The sequence below is a fragment of the Thermobia domestica genome, chromosome 4 (assembly GCF_964235325.1).
Source record: "Thermobia domestica chromosome 4, izTheDome1.hap1.1, whole genome shotgun sequence".
NCBI lineage: Eukaryota > Metazoa > Arthropoda > Insecta > Zygentoma > Lepismatidae > Thermobia > Thermobia domestica.
In genome coordinates this window covers 199,985,287-200,003,513 of record NC_137457.1, presented here as the reverse complement: position 1 = coordinate 200,003,513, position 18,227 = coordinate 199,985,287, and the positions used below count along the sequence as shown (strand labels likewise).

Here is an 18,227-nt window from a genome sequence, read left to right as displayed (position 1 = left end):
CATAGTTTTTGTATCTATTAGGTTAACAAAGTAAAATTAAAAAAAAATGAAAATAAAACATAGTTGCACAACGTTATGAAAATATTCGTATTACATTAGTTTACTTTATTCTGTGGAAAGCTAGTTTCGCTTTATTTAGCTTTTTATCTTTTCTGCTGTGCGTCAATATCCAGCTTAACATGATGATGACCGGCTGGAGGCTTACGCATTGTTAGCGACCTCACACGTAGCATGGTTCTCTCATTTTTAACATGTTTATCTCACTCTTACTGACACTTCTTTTCATATCAGACACTGCCAAAACATACTAGAAAATCACATGAACTAATCCTAATCTAAAATACCTAACTTACCCTAACCTAACTGACTAAATTGCCTTAACCTAAGGAAACAACACATACATTGACATTTTCACTTTGAAATAAAAATAATATCACCTCCTAGCTACCACACTTTCTCAAGAACGTAGTGTTATCAAATCAGCTTATCTTCTTGTCATAAAAGGTTTTGGATTTAAACATTCCAAATTATTCTATCAATAAGAATTACTATTGTTCTTATCAGCATATAGTAGACGATATACGAGCTGTTAAAGAATATCTCACCTTACCGGTACTTTAGAAATGCACCCATATAATTTACTTAAGCCGCGATATAGAAAGTTAATGCAATGGGAATCCACTTAAATTTTCTTTTATTTTAGCTGTTTCAAAGCATATTTACTGAATGAGCATTTTCAGAATTTAAGCAAAGAAAAGAAGAAAATGAGCAGTACTCTTGTCACCCAAAACAACAATTTCTACAAATAACATGGCTTAAAGACAAGGTTCAAATTTTGGGAAAACGTATGTACTTGTAATACATACATTTGTAATTATTATGAAACCGAGATTACTAACATGTCCCTTCCCCCCACATTGAGTGTTTCTTACATTCACATCATGAATTTGTATATATGTAATATCTGGGGAAAACTTTGAAATCTTAGCACATTATGGTAACTTTAACTCGTGCAGAAACCACCACTTTCATTGGCACTAGATTAAAAATTTTGAAGGTTAGATACCGAACTGACTTTTTCCTATTTACGGAAGAAGTGTTAACATTACTGCACTTACTTGGTCAGTCTTCCCGAAGAAAATTTTTGAAGAAACCTTTACCTCTTATCTAGTCGTTGTATGGACCATGAAGAATATTTTCACACCAGCTCTCGGGGGTTGAGAGCTTCCGTCGGTGTTCACAAAAAAACTATGGCCTGGACTACACAGCCATAGGCTATATTTCTTACTGCATATGGCTGATCCCAACGATTCTTATTCTGACGTGGAAAGAACTGCTTGCGCCTCTAGATCCATCGTTCATTGAGCATCTCAAGAGTTTTCTCACTGAATTACTCCAATTTTTTAAGTTATGAAAGTCCAAAATATTACTCTAAATTATTGCTACTATTAAACTTAACACTTTATTAGGTTTTATAGACGATGACAAATTTTGACATCTAGCTTTTAACACTGCTTCAGGTAAAAGACAAAAGATAATAGGAAGAAGATCTCTAATTAGCTATTATTGATGACGTAACGATAAGACGAGATTCTATTTACTTAACATCAAAGGCGCCGTAAATCTCAAACGCGGCTGTGATTTATGATGATCCAATAGCAGACAATTTTCACCGAAAGAAAGGGATGTGCCAAAAAGACATTATGGCTGAATTTCTAAACTTAAAAATTTTGAAGAAATTACCAAACAAAATTTTGAGGTTTTCTTAGGAAGATTCCCTGCATCAAAATTCCATTGGAAATAAACTAAAACGCACTGAAAACTACAAAATATACTCTTATTTCTTATAAAAATACTCTTATAAAAATAGTTAAAGGAAAGGACGAATATGATTGGTTCATGGAATACCTCCTCTCACTTTAAGAAGTATATAAGCTGTAATCTTAGAAATTGTATTTCATAATGTGTCTGATGAAGGCAAAGTTAATTTGCCGAAACTGTAACGCTATTATTTATTAGTTAATATATGCTTTGGTCAGAATTTGTCTGTTATTTTATACAAGAAGTTCCAAAGCTAGAATGAGTGGCATTCTTATTTCTTAAAATAATTCAATATTTTTGATGAAATAAACTAAATTCTGAAAATATTATATATATATATATATATATATTATGGAATCTATACTTAAATATTACTCTTTTGACGAAATAATGAAAATTTTGCGACTTACTGCTACAGTACCACAATAAATTTCTACACATTTCCTAAATTTCTACTAAACAAAATTTGTAAATATATACAAGATGTCCCAAAATCTCGGACCATGTTACATTATACCAAATGTATAAGGTAACACACCTTCGTCAAATTGGTAGATCCATAGTTAACATAGAAGACTATATGAAATGAGAAATTATGTTTGTGTATGGCAAGGAAATAACATGCGAATTATGTCGATTTCGTAATAGTAGTATTTCATGTAGCGATATATTAGCATTCTAATTTTTAATACGATATTGATGTGCAACAGAAAACCTATATACAGGGTCGAAAGACAGGAACACACTAAAACTCTGGTGTTCCATTGCTTGTTTTTTAAACTGAGATATGGAATTTTTAATTCTAGCTAATAAAATTTGTTAAAACACAGTAAAGAGGAGCACGTGATTCATATTCTTATGTTATATGCAATCAACATTTTTTAGCTACTGTGCAGGTTGCATAGAAGGAAAAATCTATAGATTTTAAACAGGTTGTGCACAGCCACTATTACTTGTGAAAATATTAAAAGATTGACTCCATTAACATACTTGGCAGCAATAATAGCTCTAGCAGTCTATTGAAAAAAAAAAAAAAAAAAAAGAATTCGAAAGGTCATATTTGTTCAAGAGTAACGTACTACTTATGTACACAAGTTCCACTGCGTGATTGTACAGTGTGTCCATAAAGTCTGGGTACATAGGGAATTTAATAATGTGTTTGTTTTTGTTTTTCCAGATTGAATGACGGCTCTGTCTAAAGAAGAACGAGTCGAGTTGGTACTCTTAAGTGGATGAGAAGGATGATCGTATCGCAAAACTGCGGAAGAATTTAACCTTCGACATCCTCATCGGCAACCTATTTGTTTTAGTGCTGTCGGGATATTAATCACCAAGTTTAAAGAAACAGGCAGTGTGTTGCACAAACTCCGTTCCGGATGACAAAGGATTTCAGATGAAACGAAAGAGGCTGTCCGGACGGCGAAATATTTCAGATAAAACGAAAGAGGCTGTCTAGGATAAGGTTTATGCTAGCCCAAAGAAATCGCTTCGTCGGATATCCACGGAGTTTTAGCAGGATGGGGCCCCTGCCCATTTTGCTGCAACTCTTAGAGATTGGTTGAATGACAATTTTTCTCACTGGATTCGGAGAAAAGGTCATGTGGAGTAGTACCCTCATTCACCACACCTTTCTCCCAATGATTTCTTTTGCTGGGGTATGCTGAAAGATAAAGTTTACTCGATATAAAGATTAGAAATTTAAACCACCTGACAAAACGCATTACCAGTCAGTGTGCTGAAATCGACGACAATTCAGACCTATTCCATCGAGTTCACCATAATCTTGCAAATGTATTAAATTTTGCACTGAAGAGCACGGAAATCATGTTGAAACTATTATTCATTAACATTTAATTAACTAAAGTAGGCTTTCTTCCATGACTTTATGGACACCCAGTAATACTAGTAATTTACTTTTGTAGATCTAATAATAATTCCTAAAACCACACCTAAACTGAAACTAATTATAATCTTAGTTTCGAACCTTTAAGCATAATATTCATAAAAGTTAACACAGCCAAGAAAAGAGACAAATGTCATGTCTGCACCCTTTCCTTTAGATTTATTTTTGTGAATTAAATACAAGATGGTAGCTACTGGACTTCTGTTTCTTCTACTTCTTTATGAACTTACTACCAGAAGAAACCACTCGACATCAAGGAAAGTAAGATTTATGGAAAACATTTGGACAATATAATAATTTTTTTCTCGTGTTTAAAAATACTTGTTTGTAAGTTCAATCAACTTAAATGGAGATACGTAAACATACATACAACCACTTCTCAACAACTTTCTCCCATACAAATACAACCAAATTCAAGTCAATCGTTTCAGCAAAACCTTTAGTCAATTCCCATCAAGTCGATTTTTTATTATATCGATGTCCATAAATTTGTCCCTCCAAATTTGAGACCAAATTAAATCGCTTTATTGCACCCAAAATAAGATTCTTGCCCTTTCGTAGAGATTCTCACACACAATTATTTTTCTTTAAAATATACTTTCTGAAAGTATTTTTTTTCTTTCGGAAATTTAACCAAATAGGTTTTCACTGCTTTAAAGTAAGTTTTATCATTTACCTAGGGTTTAAAAATAACATTTGTACCAGTCTATTATTTATTTTTCAACTTTTGTTAACCCATTTAGGATTTCCACTATTTCAAGTAAATTTTAAGACTTTCAGTCAAACAGTTACTGCTTCCTTACGTTTAGTTCTAGGATCATGGTTCATACCTTGTTTTTTTCCAGAATAGAGCATCCGTTTATAACGATATCACTGGCTCGTGTGTATTATACAACAGAAACGGGCATATCAGGGAAAACCAGGAGCTTTCCCGATTTTTTTTTTCAAAATTTTTGCGCTCCTCTGGTCCGAACGTGGGCTCACGTAGGGATCTCAAAAAATTTAGAAATACTTAAAGACACACACAATTTGAATCCAAAATTTCAATCTAATATCTGGAAAAGTAATCATGTGAAATTAAGGCAAATTCTTGAAATTTGCCTTAAGAAAAAAAAAAAAAAGGTCACGCATGTCTGCCCCCATTTGACGCCGCCAAGTTGAACATCCGGTTCAAAAACGGATCTAGGTTGTTCTTTGGTTCATGCTTGACTTGACCAATAAAACAAAAACCGGCTTAAATACCTATTATAGAACCTAAATAAGCGGTCAAAGACAGCACTACGCCATGGTTACAAAAATTCTAAATCCTGAAAGAGTGAAGCCACCAGAGAAGAACTACCCGAGCTGACGAAACGGGAATAAGACATAGCTGTTCATTGGATGTCACCTATCCCCCCCACACCGATAGACAGACTCTCCATTCAAACATTGTAAAGTAGGAAGTGTGAAGTCATATCGAGTAGAATCGAAGCGTCCCCCAAGTGTGAACTACAGGAAGTAATAAGATTTCTGCAAACGGCTGCTAAGTTCCTGAAATCCCAACAGACAGTTCAGAAATCTTAATCTAGTCCTCAAACGAATCACACGGTTCATGTGTTCAAGGTCGTCTGCCGCCGTAGATTTCCACCTTTTGCCACTTTCGTCGTGTACATCAGTAAGTCCTCCTTCAAACTCTCCAGCATGCTTACACACAGCCGTCACTTAAACGTCCTTGCCGTACTTTTACTCGATAATGAATTGTCGATATATTATTCACTTATGTCTGGAGAAACCGAATTCATAAACGAAGCACATACTTGGCGATATATTCCACCCTTGCTCCTTTACAGCGATTGAATGATGGAGTTTGTCTATCAGTGTAAGTAACAGGCGACGTGCAGTGAACAGCTTTGTCATATTCCCCTTTCGTCCTCTCACGTGGTTCTCCTCTGATGATTTAACTAAATTGAAAATAAAATAGCCCTCGTATAATACTACAAGTTTCTAGGTAAGTCTCGAAATAGAAAAATAAGAACTGAGATAGAATATATTCTACCAGTAGATACCCCTCGCCACAAAATATATCTTGCACACGAAGATCTAAACTAACTCTGAATTACTTATCATCAAAATATCATAGTTACTGTACCCCTCAAGAGAAACAAATCCAACCTCTGCTCATATTCTAAGTTATTGTATTGCCATTATTATTAGTTGAAGTTTCAGAGAATGCACTCTTAGAAATATATATCGGCTGTTGCAAAATAAGTGTTACAACTCTTGGCAGGTGATTCCTGCCACTGAGACACACAACATGAACACACACATTGGCCACATTTCAATATTGATCATGCGATCCCACTAGTGACATTCATTTAGTTTATCCAGTTTCTTTGTGAGTCCCCTTGCACAATTTCAACTTGGCCTCAGTTGTTGCATCCTTATTGGTATGCAACCGTGCACCTCATATTGCATCGGTTTGAGAGAATATTATTGGTGAATTTGCAATGGCCTTCATATTCTTGACGTTAATCCTTACATTTCCGACGCTTTGAACTCAAGTTTACTGAGTATGAGTGCATTTTTGGGCATTTTCTATAAGTGTTTCCACACATGTGAATCACCCTGCGTTATCTATTGTTCTCTACCTACACTCCAGATGTTTTTCTAGAGCATTTGAGTACAAATTCGCTACACTTAATACTCAGAACGTCACTGTTAGCCAGCACTGGTACCTGGGGACTATGCAACCACACACAACGGGCATGAAGGTGTCCGCCGTTTTGTATATGTTCCAGATATCGACTTAATACAAACGAATTATTGTTACCTGGTAGAAACCCTATCAATTCATATCCATTTAGACCAATTTTTATTTGGCAGATTATCCGGGACTCCCTACGTTCCTTTGGGGAATCCCTTGCGCGTGCATGGTAGGATTGTGAAACATGCAAAATTTAATACAGCAGGTATGACTTTTTCAGTGAATTTTTTACCCGCCGTCTCTACGTTGAATAGTTTCGGAACTATTGGCGTCCGAAAGTCATTTTCCCACGCTTTCGGCACCTTGTAGATCTGAAACAATGTCCGATAGCCGAGAGTTCAAAAGAGAACATTTTTTCTTGTCTCAGTGGCAGGAGTAACCTCCCAAGAGTTGTAACACTTATTTTGCAACACCCGATATATATATATATATATATATATATATATATATATATATATATATATATATATATATATATATATATACAGATGGTGATCAGAAAAATGGAAACACCTGAACGAAATTGCAACTTACCAGATTAATATGGTGTCGGGCCACCTATTGCCTTCAGAACAGCCTTGATGCGACGTGGGATGGAGGCATAGAGGTCGTGAATGGTAGCAAGTGGAATCGTGCAGGGCATCGGCCAGTTCTGTGAGAGAGGATGGAGGTGGAAATCGTCGCCGGAGTCGTGTTTCGAAGACGGACCACAGATGTTCAATTATGTTGAGATCTGAGGATTGGACGGGCCAGGGGAGGTGTTGAACTTCATCCCGATGTTTCTCAAACCACTCTGCAACAACGCCAGCTGTGTGAATGGGTGCATTATCATCCTGGAAGATGGCGTCATTGTCCGGGAACAACATCCGGACCATAGGATGCAAGTGGTCTCCTAAAATTGCGACATAATCGTTGGCAGTGATTCGTCCGCTAAGTGTGACCACAGGACCCAATGAAAACCATGATATGGCGGCCCACAGCATCACCGAGCCGCCGCCATGTTTCACAGTTGGGCGGAGACACTGCAGATCATAAGCTTCTTTGGGCGTTCTCCACACATAAACATGGCCCGTGGTTGGGAATAGGGTGAAGAATGACTCATCCGACCATATCACACGTTTCCAGTCCTGAACGGTCCAAGTTGCATGGTCGCGGCACCATTTGCGGCTTGCGAAAGCGTTATGGTCCGTGATGAGTGGTTTGGCCCGTGCAACACGACCGCGTAAGTTCATGTCATGTAATTCGCGGCGGACTGTGATTGTCGAAACAGGGTGGGGGAAGTGCTGATTGAGTTCCTCCGTCACTTGCTCCGCAGTGGCACGACGGTTCTGCGTGACAATGCGCTTTAATACCCGGCGTGACCTGTCACTCATGATTTTCTTCCGCCCACTGTTCCGCTTCCCCGATGTGGTTTCCCTGTGCGTTGTGTAGGCCGTCATCACCTTCGACACTGTCCCACGCGACAGACCTAACACAGTAGCCACTGCCGTCACACTCACTCCACATAACCGCGCACCAATAATTTGCCCTCGTTGAAAATCTGAGAGGTCTCCCATTTTACACTACCTCCGTCTGCTGCAGCCACTGGACACTGCTGTTCCACTGCGCCTGACGTAGTATGGAGACCGAACTAACACACCACCACCAGCGGTCCGGCGCTGCGGGCGCCACGACACCATTGCCAACCTATACAACTGACGTGTTGCCAAATACAGGTGTTTCCATTTTTCTGATCACCATCTATCTGTATATATATCCAGGGGTGGACAAAAAATCTACAAACTCTTCATACAGGAGACGTAAGTTTGGTCCTCCACTGTACAACACGTGTTGCGGTTGCCGATCGTTTTTTGTTCTCAATGTGTCATGTGGACCTTCCTCTTTCGTCAGCAGTAACCAGTTTACCTGTGGGTGTCGTGGTGCGGTAAAATGGGCGACCTGACAGACTTCCAAAGAGGCATAATCGTTGGTGCCCGTTTGGTTGGAGCTTCAGTGGCAACAGTGGCGAACATTGTAGGGGTATCGAAAGACAATCCTGTCAGGTAGGGACCGAAGGGCATTAAAACGGATTGCAGCTAGAAAGAAGACCACTGCAATGAAAATTACGTCTGAACTCAATTCCGGCCTACAGAATCCGGTTTCAGCGAAAACAGCGCGACAGAAACTTCATAAAATGAAAATTCATGGCAGGGCCGCTATCGCCAAACCCCTGGTCACAGCAGCAAATGCGAAGAGGCGTATCCAGTGGTGCAAGGACCACAAGGCGTGGACTCATGGGCAGTGGAAACACCTAATGTGGCCTGATGAATCGACCTTCACCTTGTTTCCAACAACCGGTTGTGTTTACATATGGAGAACACTCTCGCAGGCCTATGATACAAACTGTCTGCTCCCAACTGTAAAGCATGCGGGTGGTTCTGTTACAGTATGGACAGTGATATCGTGGTTTCCTGCAGGTCTCATCATAGCCGTGCATAGAATGATGAATGCTAAGACGTATGAGGCCATTTTAGGGAACCAGGTTCTACCCATGGCCCAAATATTGTTCCCTGGTGGTGATGGCATCAACCAAGATGATTTGGCACCCTGTGAAATTACAAATAAGATGTAATCATGGTTTGAGGAGCATGACCAGGAGCTAACACACCTCCTCTGGGCCCCACAATAACCAGATCTGAACATCATTGAGCCATTGTGGTCTTAAGGAACTGGAGCATGTTTTGGAGGAACAATGGTACAAAATTCCACACACCACGATTCAGGAGCTGTATACGTCCATTACACGTCGGATCCAAGCTGTTTTGGATGCAAAAGGAGGTCCCACACCATACTAGGTATGATTTTCACACTTTTGTAAAAGTTTTAGATTTTCTTGTCCAACTCATATATATATATTCGTCTGGTGACCATTCTCTACTTGTACACACAGCCAGAAGGCTAATAACAGTTGCTGCAAGCGCTACTTGCAATATAGAATATGAACGGGAAGCCTTAATTGGATCAATGTATTCACTCACTCGTGGACAGCGGACATAAAAGCAATAAAGAGCACCACTGACTCCTGTATTTTTGGAGAAGTTACTTTCAATAGATGTTTCTTTTCTTTCTCCCTTCGATTAACTGACCTGAAGCACACAACTTATCTGAAAGGGTTTCTAAGAAATGCAGATCATAGGTGTACAGCCCACAGAAATCAATCTAACGTTAACTGCGTAGTAATAAAGTTATTTGAATGCATCCGAGATTAACAGATGGCCAATTTACGAAATAATATCACACTAATCTATGCATGATGCATTCTAGGAAAATACATGTTTCTAGAGAATAAAGCAAATTTAGGAAAGGGCCAAGTAAGAGAGATTTATTCGTTTTTGTATAAACAATACCTCCTCTCTCATAGTTTTCTACTACAAAAGCAGTAGCGTGCAGTGGTGATTTCAGGAATGGTCCAAGAAGACGGGAAATCTCTCCGGAATTTCGAAATTCCGTCAAGTCATTTTACAGACCGGGTCACCAGGGTTACCAGTATTTTCGTAGTATTACCTTCACGTCCCGTTTGTCCGAAGTCCCATCCCCCTCCCTGGAGGAAATCTGAAACCATCACTGACTGCTAGTGTGCATATTTAATACAACTGGAGAAAACGTTAACATATCCGACTTCAATTTATTCTTTTAATTGTACGATTATGCTCTTATAAGCATTTTCTTCTTGCTTTTCCCCTCTGAGAATGTTGATGCTGTTGAAATATGAGCAGTCAAATTATCATGTAATTTATCACTTCCAGCTCTCTAACAGGTAAAGTATCAAATTTACCCGAAAGTTTAGATTTGTAGTGAATCCGTATCAATGCTATAGCAAGTTCGGAGAAGCACTAGAACAACAGGTTCTAAGTATTAAATCTCAATCTTTTAATACCCAAACCATATAACAGATCACAATAAAACGAAGTTTCCACATCACGATGAGACGGATTATAAAGTTAAGAACAGAATAAGAATTTCCTAGAAAAGCCTACTGGAGCCTAGAGGTTCTGCGTCTCCTGTTTCAATATTCTACTGTTTCCATGAATCACGTAAGTTGTCAAAAATCTAAGCAGTAATTAATGCAATTTTCGGCGAGATGCACTTCCTACAAAGCGTCTCCTAGAACTAAAGTTATAATACCATGGTTTGAGATACACTACAGAACCGAAGTTTCAGCAGAGAAAATGGAAAGATGCACTGTTAGAATTTAAACTTTTTAAATATACTTTTAATATTTTATTATCTTCCATTTTACACTTCCAAACTATGTTTTGCAGTAGTAGTGGGAATCTTTCAAATCGGCTGTGCCCGTCTGTCCGTCTATCGACAGTATCAGAGCAGAAATTAAGAAACCAGTTCTCTAATATGAACTCAGTGTCCCAAGAATAGTTTTATTTCAGTGCTCATGCATCTATTCCAACAAGAAGGTAGAAGCTACCATTTTCGATTTCAGTGTTAACCTCAATAGATCAAAAAGCTGTATATGCTGCACCAGTTACGTGCAGCATCAAATATTACTTATAACATCACTTTTATAAAGCCAAAAAGCTAACCAGGATACTGTTTTTCGCTTCTCCTGCAAAATGCACATAGCAGGTTTTGAATTGCCGCCGACATATATATATATATATATATATATATATATATATATATATATATATATATATATATATATATATATATAACTTTTTGTTATAAGCATTTAGCATTTCACGAATGCTGTCGTTATCATTCTACTAAAACCGGAGGTGGCTGAAATACATTAACTTTCAGCTTCTATATTGATCATAAGAAAGATAAGAGTTAGTAAATAGTGGGAAACTCTTCTTTGATACGTATTTAATGTCTCAATATATGTTCAATCTTGGCTTTGATCCCTTTGCTATCACCGGAAGTGGCAGAAGTAGCTATTTCAAGTTTGAATATTAGTCTCTATAAAGAAAGAACGGTAAGAGGTGAAGAGAAACCTTTTTTTTTTTTTTTTTTTTTTTTTTTTTTAGTGTGATTGACCAGTCCAACGAAATATGCCATATTTAATCCTGTATTCGAACCGAAAGTGAGCCGTGGTGGTTCACTGGTAATGGGATTCCTCGTTCGATTTGAGTTCTTCCCAAGTAAGTTTTGTGTTGGACAAAAACTCCGTATGAGTGTATTTTCTCGCAATCATCCCACATGCTTCCACTTTCTTTATTCCATCGTTATCACCCATCTCATCATTGTCGTCTCCTTCGTTTCGATACATAATAGTAACGTAAAACTACAAAAACAAGCAAACCGAAAGTGGTAGAAATTTACAACTTCTGCTTTTAATATTGCTACCTATAAACTAAAAAAGGTAATAAATAGTGAGAAGTGGTTTCCTACAGTCAATTGAGGGTCCCAAGAATAATTTCATCTCCATCCGTAATACTACACTAAAACCAAAGTTATAGAAATGTATTACAACATCCGGTTTCAATATTGATCTACATAGAGTAAAAACAATAGGAGATAGCGAGATCCAGTTTCTTCTCTGAATTGATTTAGCATTCTAAGGATAGATACCATCTTCTCTCTCTTAACAGTCTATTCCAGCCGGAAGTGATATAAATTATTCATTTGTTAATCGCTGTAGAGTTAAAACGGAAACAGATAGTGAAAGCGGTTTCTTGTAATAAATTAAACGTCCCAAGAATATATTCCATCTGCACTCTAATTTATCTTTTAAAAGTGGAAGCTGTAGAAACTTACTATCATTTCCGGTTTCAATATTAATTAAGACAATATCACGCCATAAGAAACTAAACGTTTTCGCGTGATGTACACGTGAAACTGCTACTTCCTGTATGCATGTAGCTGTTGTGGTATTCAGTTAATCTGTAGCTGTAGTGACATTCAGCGTTGTGTAGCTTTCTAAAGTTCTTCGTTTCTTTATTTCTATAAGCATCAAATATTTTTCTCAAATTTTTACCTTCATTCTTTACTCTTGAGTAGCAACAATCTTTCACAGCAATAGTACGAACGAATAATACTACACTTCGAAATTTCTTAACCTTCGGTGGAAAGAACTTGATATTTTAAGGATCTTTATTATGCTTTCCAATATTTAAACTTAAGTTTATTAATTATTTATTTATTTGTCCCAAGCATGGCACATCTACTGTACGCAATCAATGAAACTCTTCCGATTTTGAGCAAATTTGGCACGATGATAGAATTTGACGAGCTTAGTATTCATAAAAAAAATCTTATAGCGTACAAACATTGTGGTTTTTGATCTCAAAGTTGAAATTCCGACACTATCAAATTTCAGGGGAAAAAAATACTACACTGAGAAAAAATTGTATGTGGCGTACGCAAAATCGTATGTTACATTTCCAAATTCTGTAGGTTTTGGACGTACAGCAAACGAATAACTGTAAACGCATGTTTTATAACGAATAAATGAAAACGCATGTTTTATAATACTTTCTGTATAAGTGTTCTAACTGTACGTACTTTCCGTATGAAACAGTGTAGGCTGTCAGGATCTCACATACAAATGGACGTATATAACATAAAGCTGACGAAGATAACATACATATACTGTTAGATATCAGACATCCTGCAACGGCATGATGTAACATCTAAGGGCATTGCCTATCTATATATATAAAAGAGAACGCACAAATCCTTTGTGAACTCATCACGCTAATACGGCTGAACCAATTTCTTTCATTTTTGGGGGGTTATTAGGATTTGGACCCTAGATGGTTTTTATCATATCACTTTAATTTTTAATTACCAGTGTCTTGAGATAATTGACCATTCAAGTGTCCATACGTACAAATCCTTTGTTATTAGTTCATCATAGGTAAAAATAAACGTATTTATATGCAACCCGCATGACCATGTGACTCGGCGGGTTAACATAAATGACAGGCGCTATAATTTTAACATTTACTGCAATTTGAAAGCGAAAAAGTAAAAATTATCTAAGTAACAAAGTTTATTGCGTTCCGGGGTGACCGCAGCGAAGCGGGGTGAACGCTGCTAGTGTAGTATACGGATAACCGAAAAGGCCGTATCCATTCCATTTTATCCCTTAATTAGTGACGTGAGGTCCCACGGACACCGAACATCTTTTTTTTTTTCTTCTCCTTCTAGCAGACGATTGATCTTGAATACGTGCTACTCCTAGTACATTTTTTCGGTCGCAGTTGGCTACAAGTAGCTGTAGAGTCGGGAGGTCTAAGCATCACTGTTACATTCCTTGCGGTTATTGGCGTCCCAGTGACCACACGTCACTAATTGTGTTACTACAGTATTTTGTTCCTGGGCAATGTTCATGTGTTGAGTTGATTTTGAGTTTTAACGTCCCTTTCAGCAGCGAGGCTATATGAGATGGGACCTACAGATTAACGTGGAATCCCAACCACATGAGCTCCCGCCGGGAATCGACCCGGGTAACCCATGCCATAGGCGCGTACTCTGAACTGCTTAGCCACGAAGAAGTTCAATGGTGTTCATATTTTATACATTTTGAAAACTTTTTATTCACTTTTTTTCATACAATATGGTTGACAAACCTGGTTTATGTAGTGTGAATCTGTATGATTCTGAATTTACAGAAAAAAATACTTACATGTTAGATAATGTTTCAGAAAATGAAAGTGATACAGTGAGATGTAAAGTAGAACAGACCTTTGCAAATTTGGCGAAACTAATATACAGGCCGGTAGCCAGCCCAAAAATGTAGAGGGGGGCGGCTGAAGTTAGAGGGGTTCCTATCCAACCATATTATAGTTTATCACACCATAGTATAGTTCATTTGCAAGCCTACCGTGAAAATTTTAGAGGGGCCAGCAAAAATTTAGGGGGGGGGTAGACCCTCCTTGGATACGGGCCTGCTAACACATTTTTCAAAAGTTTCACAAACCTGTAAATGTCTTACCTTCCACTGACAATTTTGAGGAGTTCGTTTACTATAATTTGCATATCAGTGTCAGAGTAGCCATATATAAAGCTATCTTTATTTACATTAGAAAGTATACTAAACTGGTTTGAGGAGGTTATGTCCATGTACATTACTATATTTCGTTATTACATCTATGGTGAATTATGTCATGTAGCTATAATGTATAATTTAAACAAGTTTGTCTTTCAAAAGTAATTGTGCTCCTTTTTATGTTAAATAATTAGTAAGGGATCCCAGGGACCTCACGTCACTAACTATACACTAAAAATTCAGTACACGAGTTGAGGGTTAATTTAACAATTAAATTACTGTAATCAAGTAAAATAAACTTACAGTATCAAAAGTTTGTCAACTTGCAAATGAAAAGTAACTGCTATTGACAACTCTCCCACCTCAACAGTTATATGATTGTCCCTTTCCAAGTTTTGTTCAGAAATCGAAATAAACCTTTTATTTACAGCCTTCACTTGCCTCTTATCTTCTTTCAAGTTGCGTAGCTTTCTTATTTTTTTTTAAAACTTTGGCCATTATTATTAGGATGAAAAACAAAGTACTATTGAAAAGTGAAAATACACATAATTATAAATAATAATAATAAAACAAAACGACTCAGAATAGAAACGAAAATGTTGACGAATGACAAATGGAACAACAGAATTAACAAAGTGAGTATTAAGCAGTGGATAGCGATTGTGAGCCACTGATATTAGAACTTAAGTTAAAATTTCCCTCAGAACTAATAAAAAAATCCATTTGTACGGCCCGTCTTTTCTTAGTATTCGCCTTCCCCTGGACCAATGGACAACAAAAGCCAAGTTACTTGAATTTCTATAATGTGCATTTTATTTATGCTGACCTTTCTCAACACTTAACTGTGGTCATTGAACCGAAGCACTATGCTGGAACACTGTTTATGACAAAGTGGAGCACCTCTAAAGACATTTCTTGCTACTGCGATAATGTCACCCAATCCATAAGCATCACGTGCAATTGATTTCATTTTGTTTGTTGATTCATTCCCATTTCAGACACATGTGACAATGATATTCTCTAGGAAGGTTACGGAAGGTTTGTTGAGAGGGAAATAAAGGTATGTTATGTTTGTATTTTGTACGTATGATGGGACTGTGGAAAGAATGTCGCTGTCTTTAGTCGTCCTGCCGTAGTGCTTGATATAACATCTATTGAAAAGCTAAATTTTCCTACATTTTATCTCATATTCGTAAAATCTCCCTTTCTTCCTCTTAAAAAATCTTTCCTAAATCTCATGGGGGCGCGGTGACTCAGTGGTAGAGCGTTCCCCTCCGGTGCTTGGGGTCCCTGGTTCGATCCCAGCTCGCGCCGTGTGGACTTTGTGGTGGACAAACACCGTGCTCGTGGATTTTCTCGGGGTTCTCCCGTTTCCTCCCACTTTCTTCATTCCACTCTTTCATTCATTTCTCATAATCACCGTCTCCTTTAGCCTAACCGGCATAAGCGTGGAACATAAAACTTAGAGATTTCATTTCATTTCATTCCTAAATCTCCCTGCGACGCGGGAAATTTTCCTCAAACTACTTGTAAATATAGCATTGATGCCAATTGATGTACGAGTTCATTTCAATTGTAAAGGGGTATTTTACAGCTAACCATACAAAGATTCAACTTTATTGTCCTTTATATGTATTTTATCTGTATCTCAATCTGTACAATATTTGAAGCTATTCGGAAAATTTGTCATCATAACATTTTCCCTAATAGATAGTCTCATTTAAAACAAAATGCATTTTCCAGTTTGGCACCCTCTTCACCTGGCGCCTTCTGCGAACACGCAGTAAGCAGGATTCAAGATCCGGCCCTGGCCATATGAGTACCCACCGGTTCTCCTATGTCAAAGGCACATACGCTAACCACTTAGCCATGAGGCAGCTATAGCAAAACAGTTCGAGTTCATTAGTGATCATTAATCGAACCTTTGGTTTAGTAATAATAGATCAAAACCAAAGAAGGATAGGGGCAAAACCACCATAAAACACATGCAACTGACAGTTAATTTTCTTGCTACTTTACCTTAACCCCTGGTCGTGTATCGAACTCTTTCTCTCTCTCTCTTCGTGTGTGAATGAGAAAATTGAAAAGTCAGCAACAGTTAGGTGTAAAACCAGGGCACACCACGCACACCAGCTGAACTAAATCACATACACTCTTTAAAAGCACCACCACCAACCACCACCTTCAACGCACTGGGTGTTTATGAATGAGAAAAGAAAGAAGCAGAAAATAGCACGCACTCACACATTGGAAGAAAGAATAAGAAAAGAAGGAACAATACAGATGAATGAGTCGATATGTTTTTGTTGTTGTTTTCGGTCGAGCCTATTTTTAATGTAACGTCGTTTCGGAACGAGAGTTCCACTTGGAACAATCAGAGGGAGACCACGAGTAGAGCAAGCAACTCTGTCTCTCCGCGAACTGACGCCAGAGATACACAAAGCCTCCGAGTCCACGGCCCCTCAGCAGTGTTGCCAGATTGGGCTACAAATAGCGGATTGGGCGATTTTTTAAGACGTCGCTACAAAAATTTCGAATTGGGCGACACGCTACTTTTTGGGCTACTTGTATTCATCTGTGGGTTATAAATCTTCAAAATATGCTACTTTTTTATTTTCATATTTAATATGAAGGATCATGTTTGTTTTTAATCTTATCATTGATGAATCAACCGATATTTCGTATGAAGCATTTACGTATACTTATGTAGGTCTACTAGATGTAACTCAAAGGATAATTGAATAGTATCTCAATTCCTGTCACAGTTTCTACCGTACTACAGAGATACTGCATGATGCTGTTATTTTTTTCTCTCGTATTGATATCAATATTCAACAAAGCTTTGGTATTGCATTTGATGGTGCATCTAACCTGTGCGGTAATAATAATTCTCTTTACATACGCACGAAAAAGGATAACTGAAATACAATATTGTTAAAGTACATTTGACATTCTCTTCATTTATCCTGTTCATGTGCATCAGAGGAATTGTCTGGAAATGTAAATTATTTGCTCACTGTCAGCTGGCTTCATAGATCTGCTCTGATTAGTGATTCTTAAATGGAGCTTCGTATATAAGCTGATAAATGGTGGCGACGAACTACTAAATCGTATTCCCTGAAATAAGGGGATTCTACTGAAGATTCGTAGTTTTTCTCCTAAAATCTGTTTGTCCCACGCACGCCCACCATTTTTCTCTCTACCATTAGAATTATTATCTAAGGGATCTCAGGTTGGTTAGATACAAAGTCAATGGCGTTCTCTGTTAACAATGGACTGGGAAAATATTTTTTCTGATGGCATACCGACAAATGAAACAGATTTCTGGTGCAAAGTAACAATCATTAAAAATTCTGCTGGTAATTTCGTTCTGAAAGAATTGTCTCAATTTGCACTGATTGTGTACCCCTTAGCAATTAGCAATGCAACTTGTCAAAGAGTGTTTTCGAGAGTAACTGTAACAAAAACAAAACTCCGAAACAAAATGGAGCTAGAACTTCTTTCTTCAATTCTCCGTGTTAAAGTGATGTTTGAAGACCGAAATATATGCCGTTATAACTTCACATCATAGCAAAACTGCTCAGATTTAATTCGACAAACTATCACAAAGAACCAGCCGGAAACGAAGATAAAGATACTACATAATTTTTGCCATACAATTTTGAATAGAAAATGAGTAATAAATAATCTTCTACTTATCATATTATTAATAAGATCTTACGATTTATAAAATATGGCTGACTTAGACAAAAATTAATATAAATTAAGCC

The 18,227-nt window shown here is 37.5% G+C and overlaps 1 long non-coding RNA gene across 1 annotated transcript in view; it reads right to left on the bottom strand.

Annotated features, from left to right (window-relative positions):
- Positions 1–16,867, bottom strand: part of LOC145683426 (uncharacterized) — a 154,238-nt gene extending 137,371 nt beyond the window's left edge. The window contains exon 1 of the long non-coding RNA XR_014131091.1: positions 16,477–16,867. This is a non-coding gene — a long non-coding RNA (uncharacterized LOC145683426). The remainder of the gene's footprint in view (positions 1–16,476) is intronic.
- Between the last annotated feature and the right edge of the window lie 1,360 nt (positions 16,868–18,227).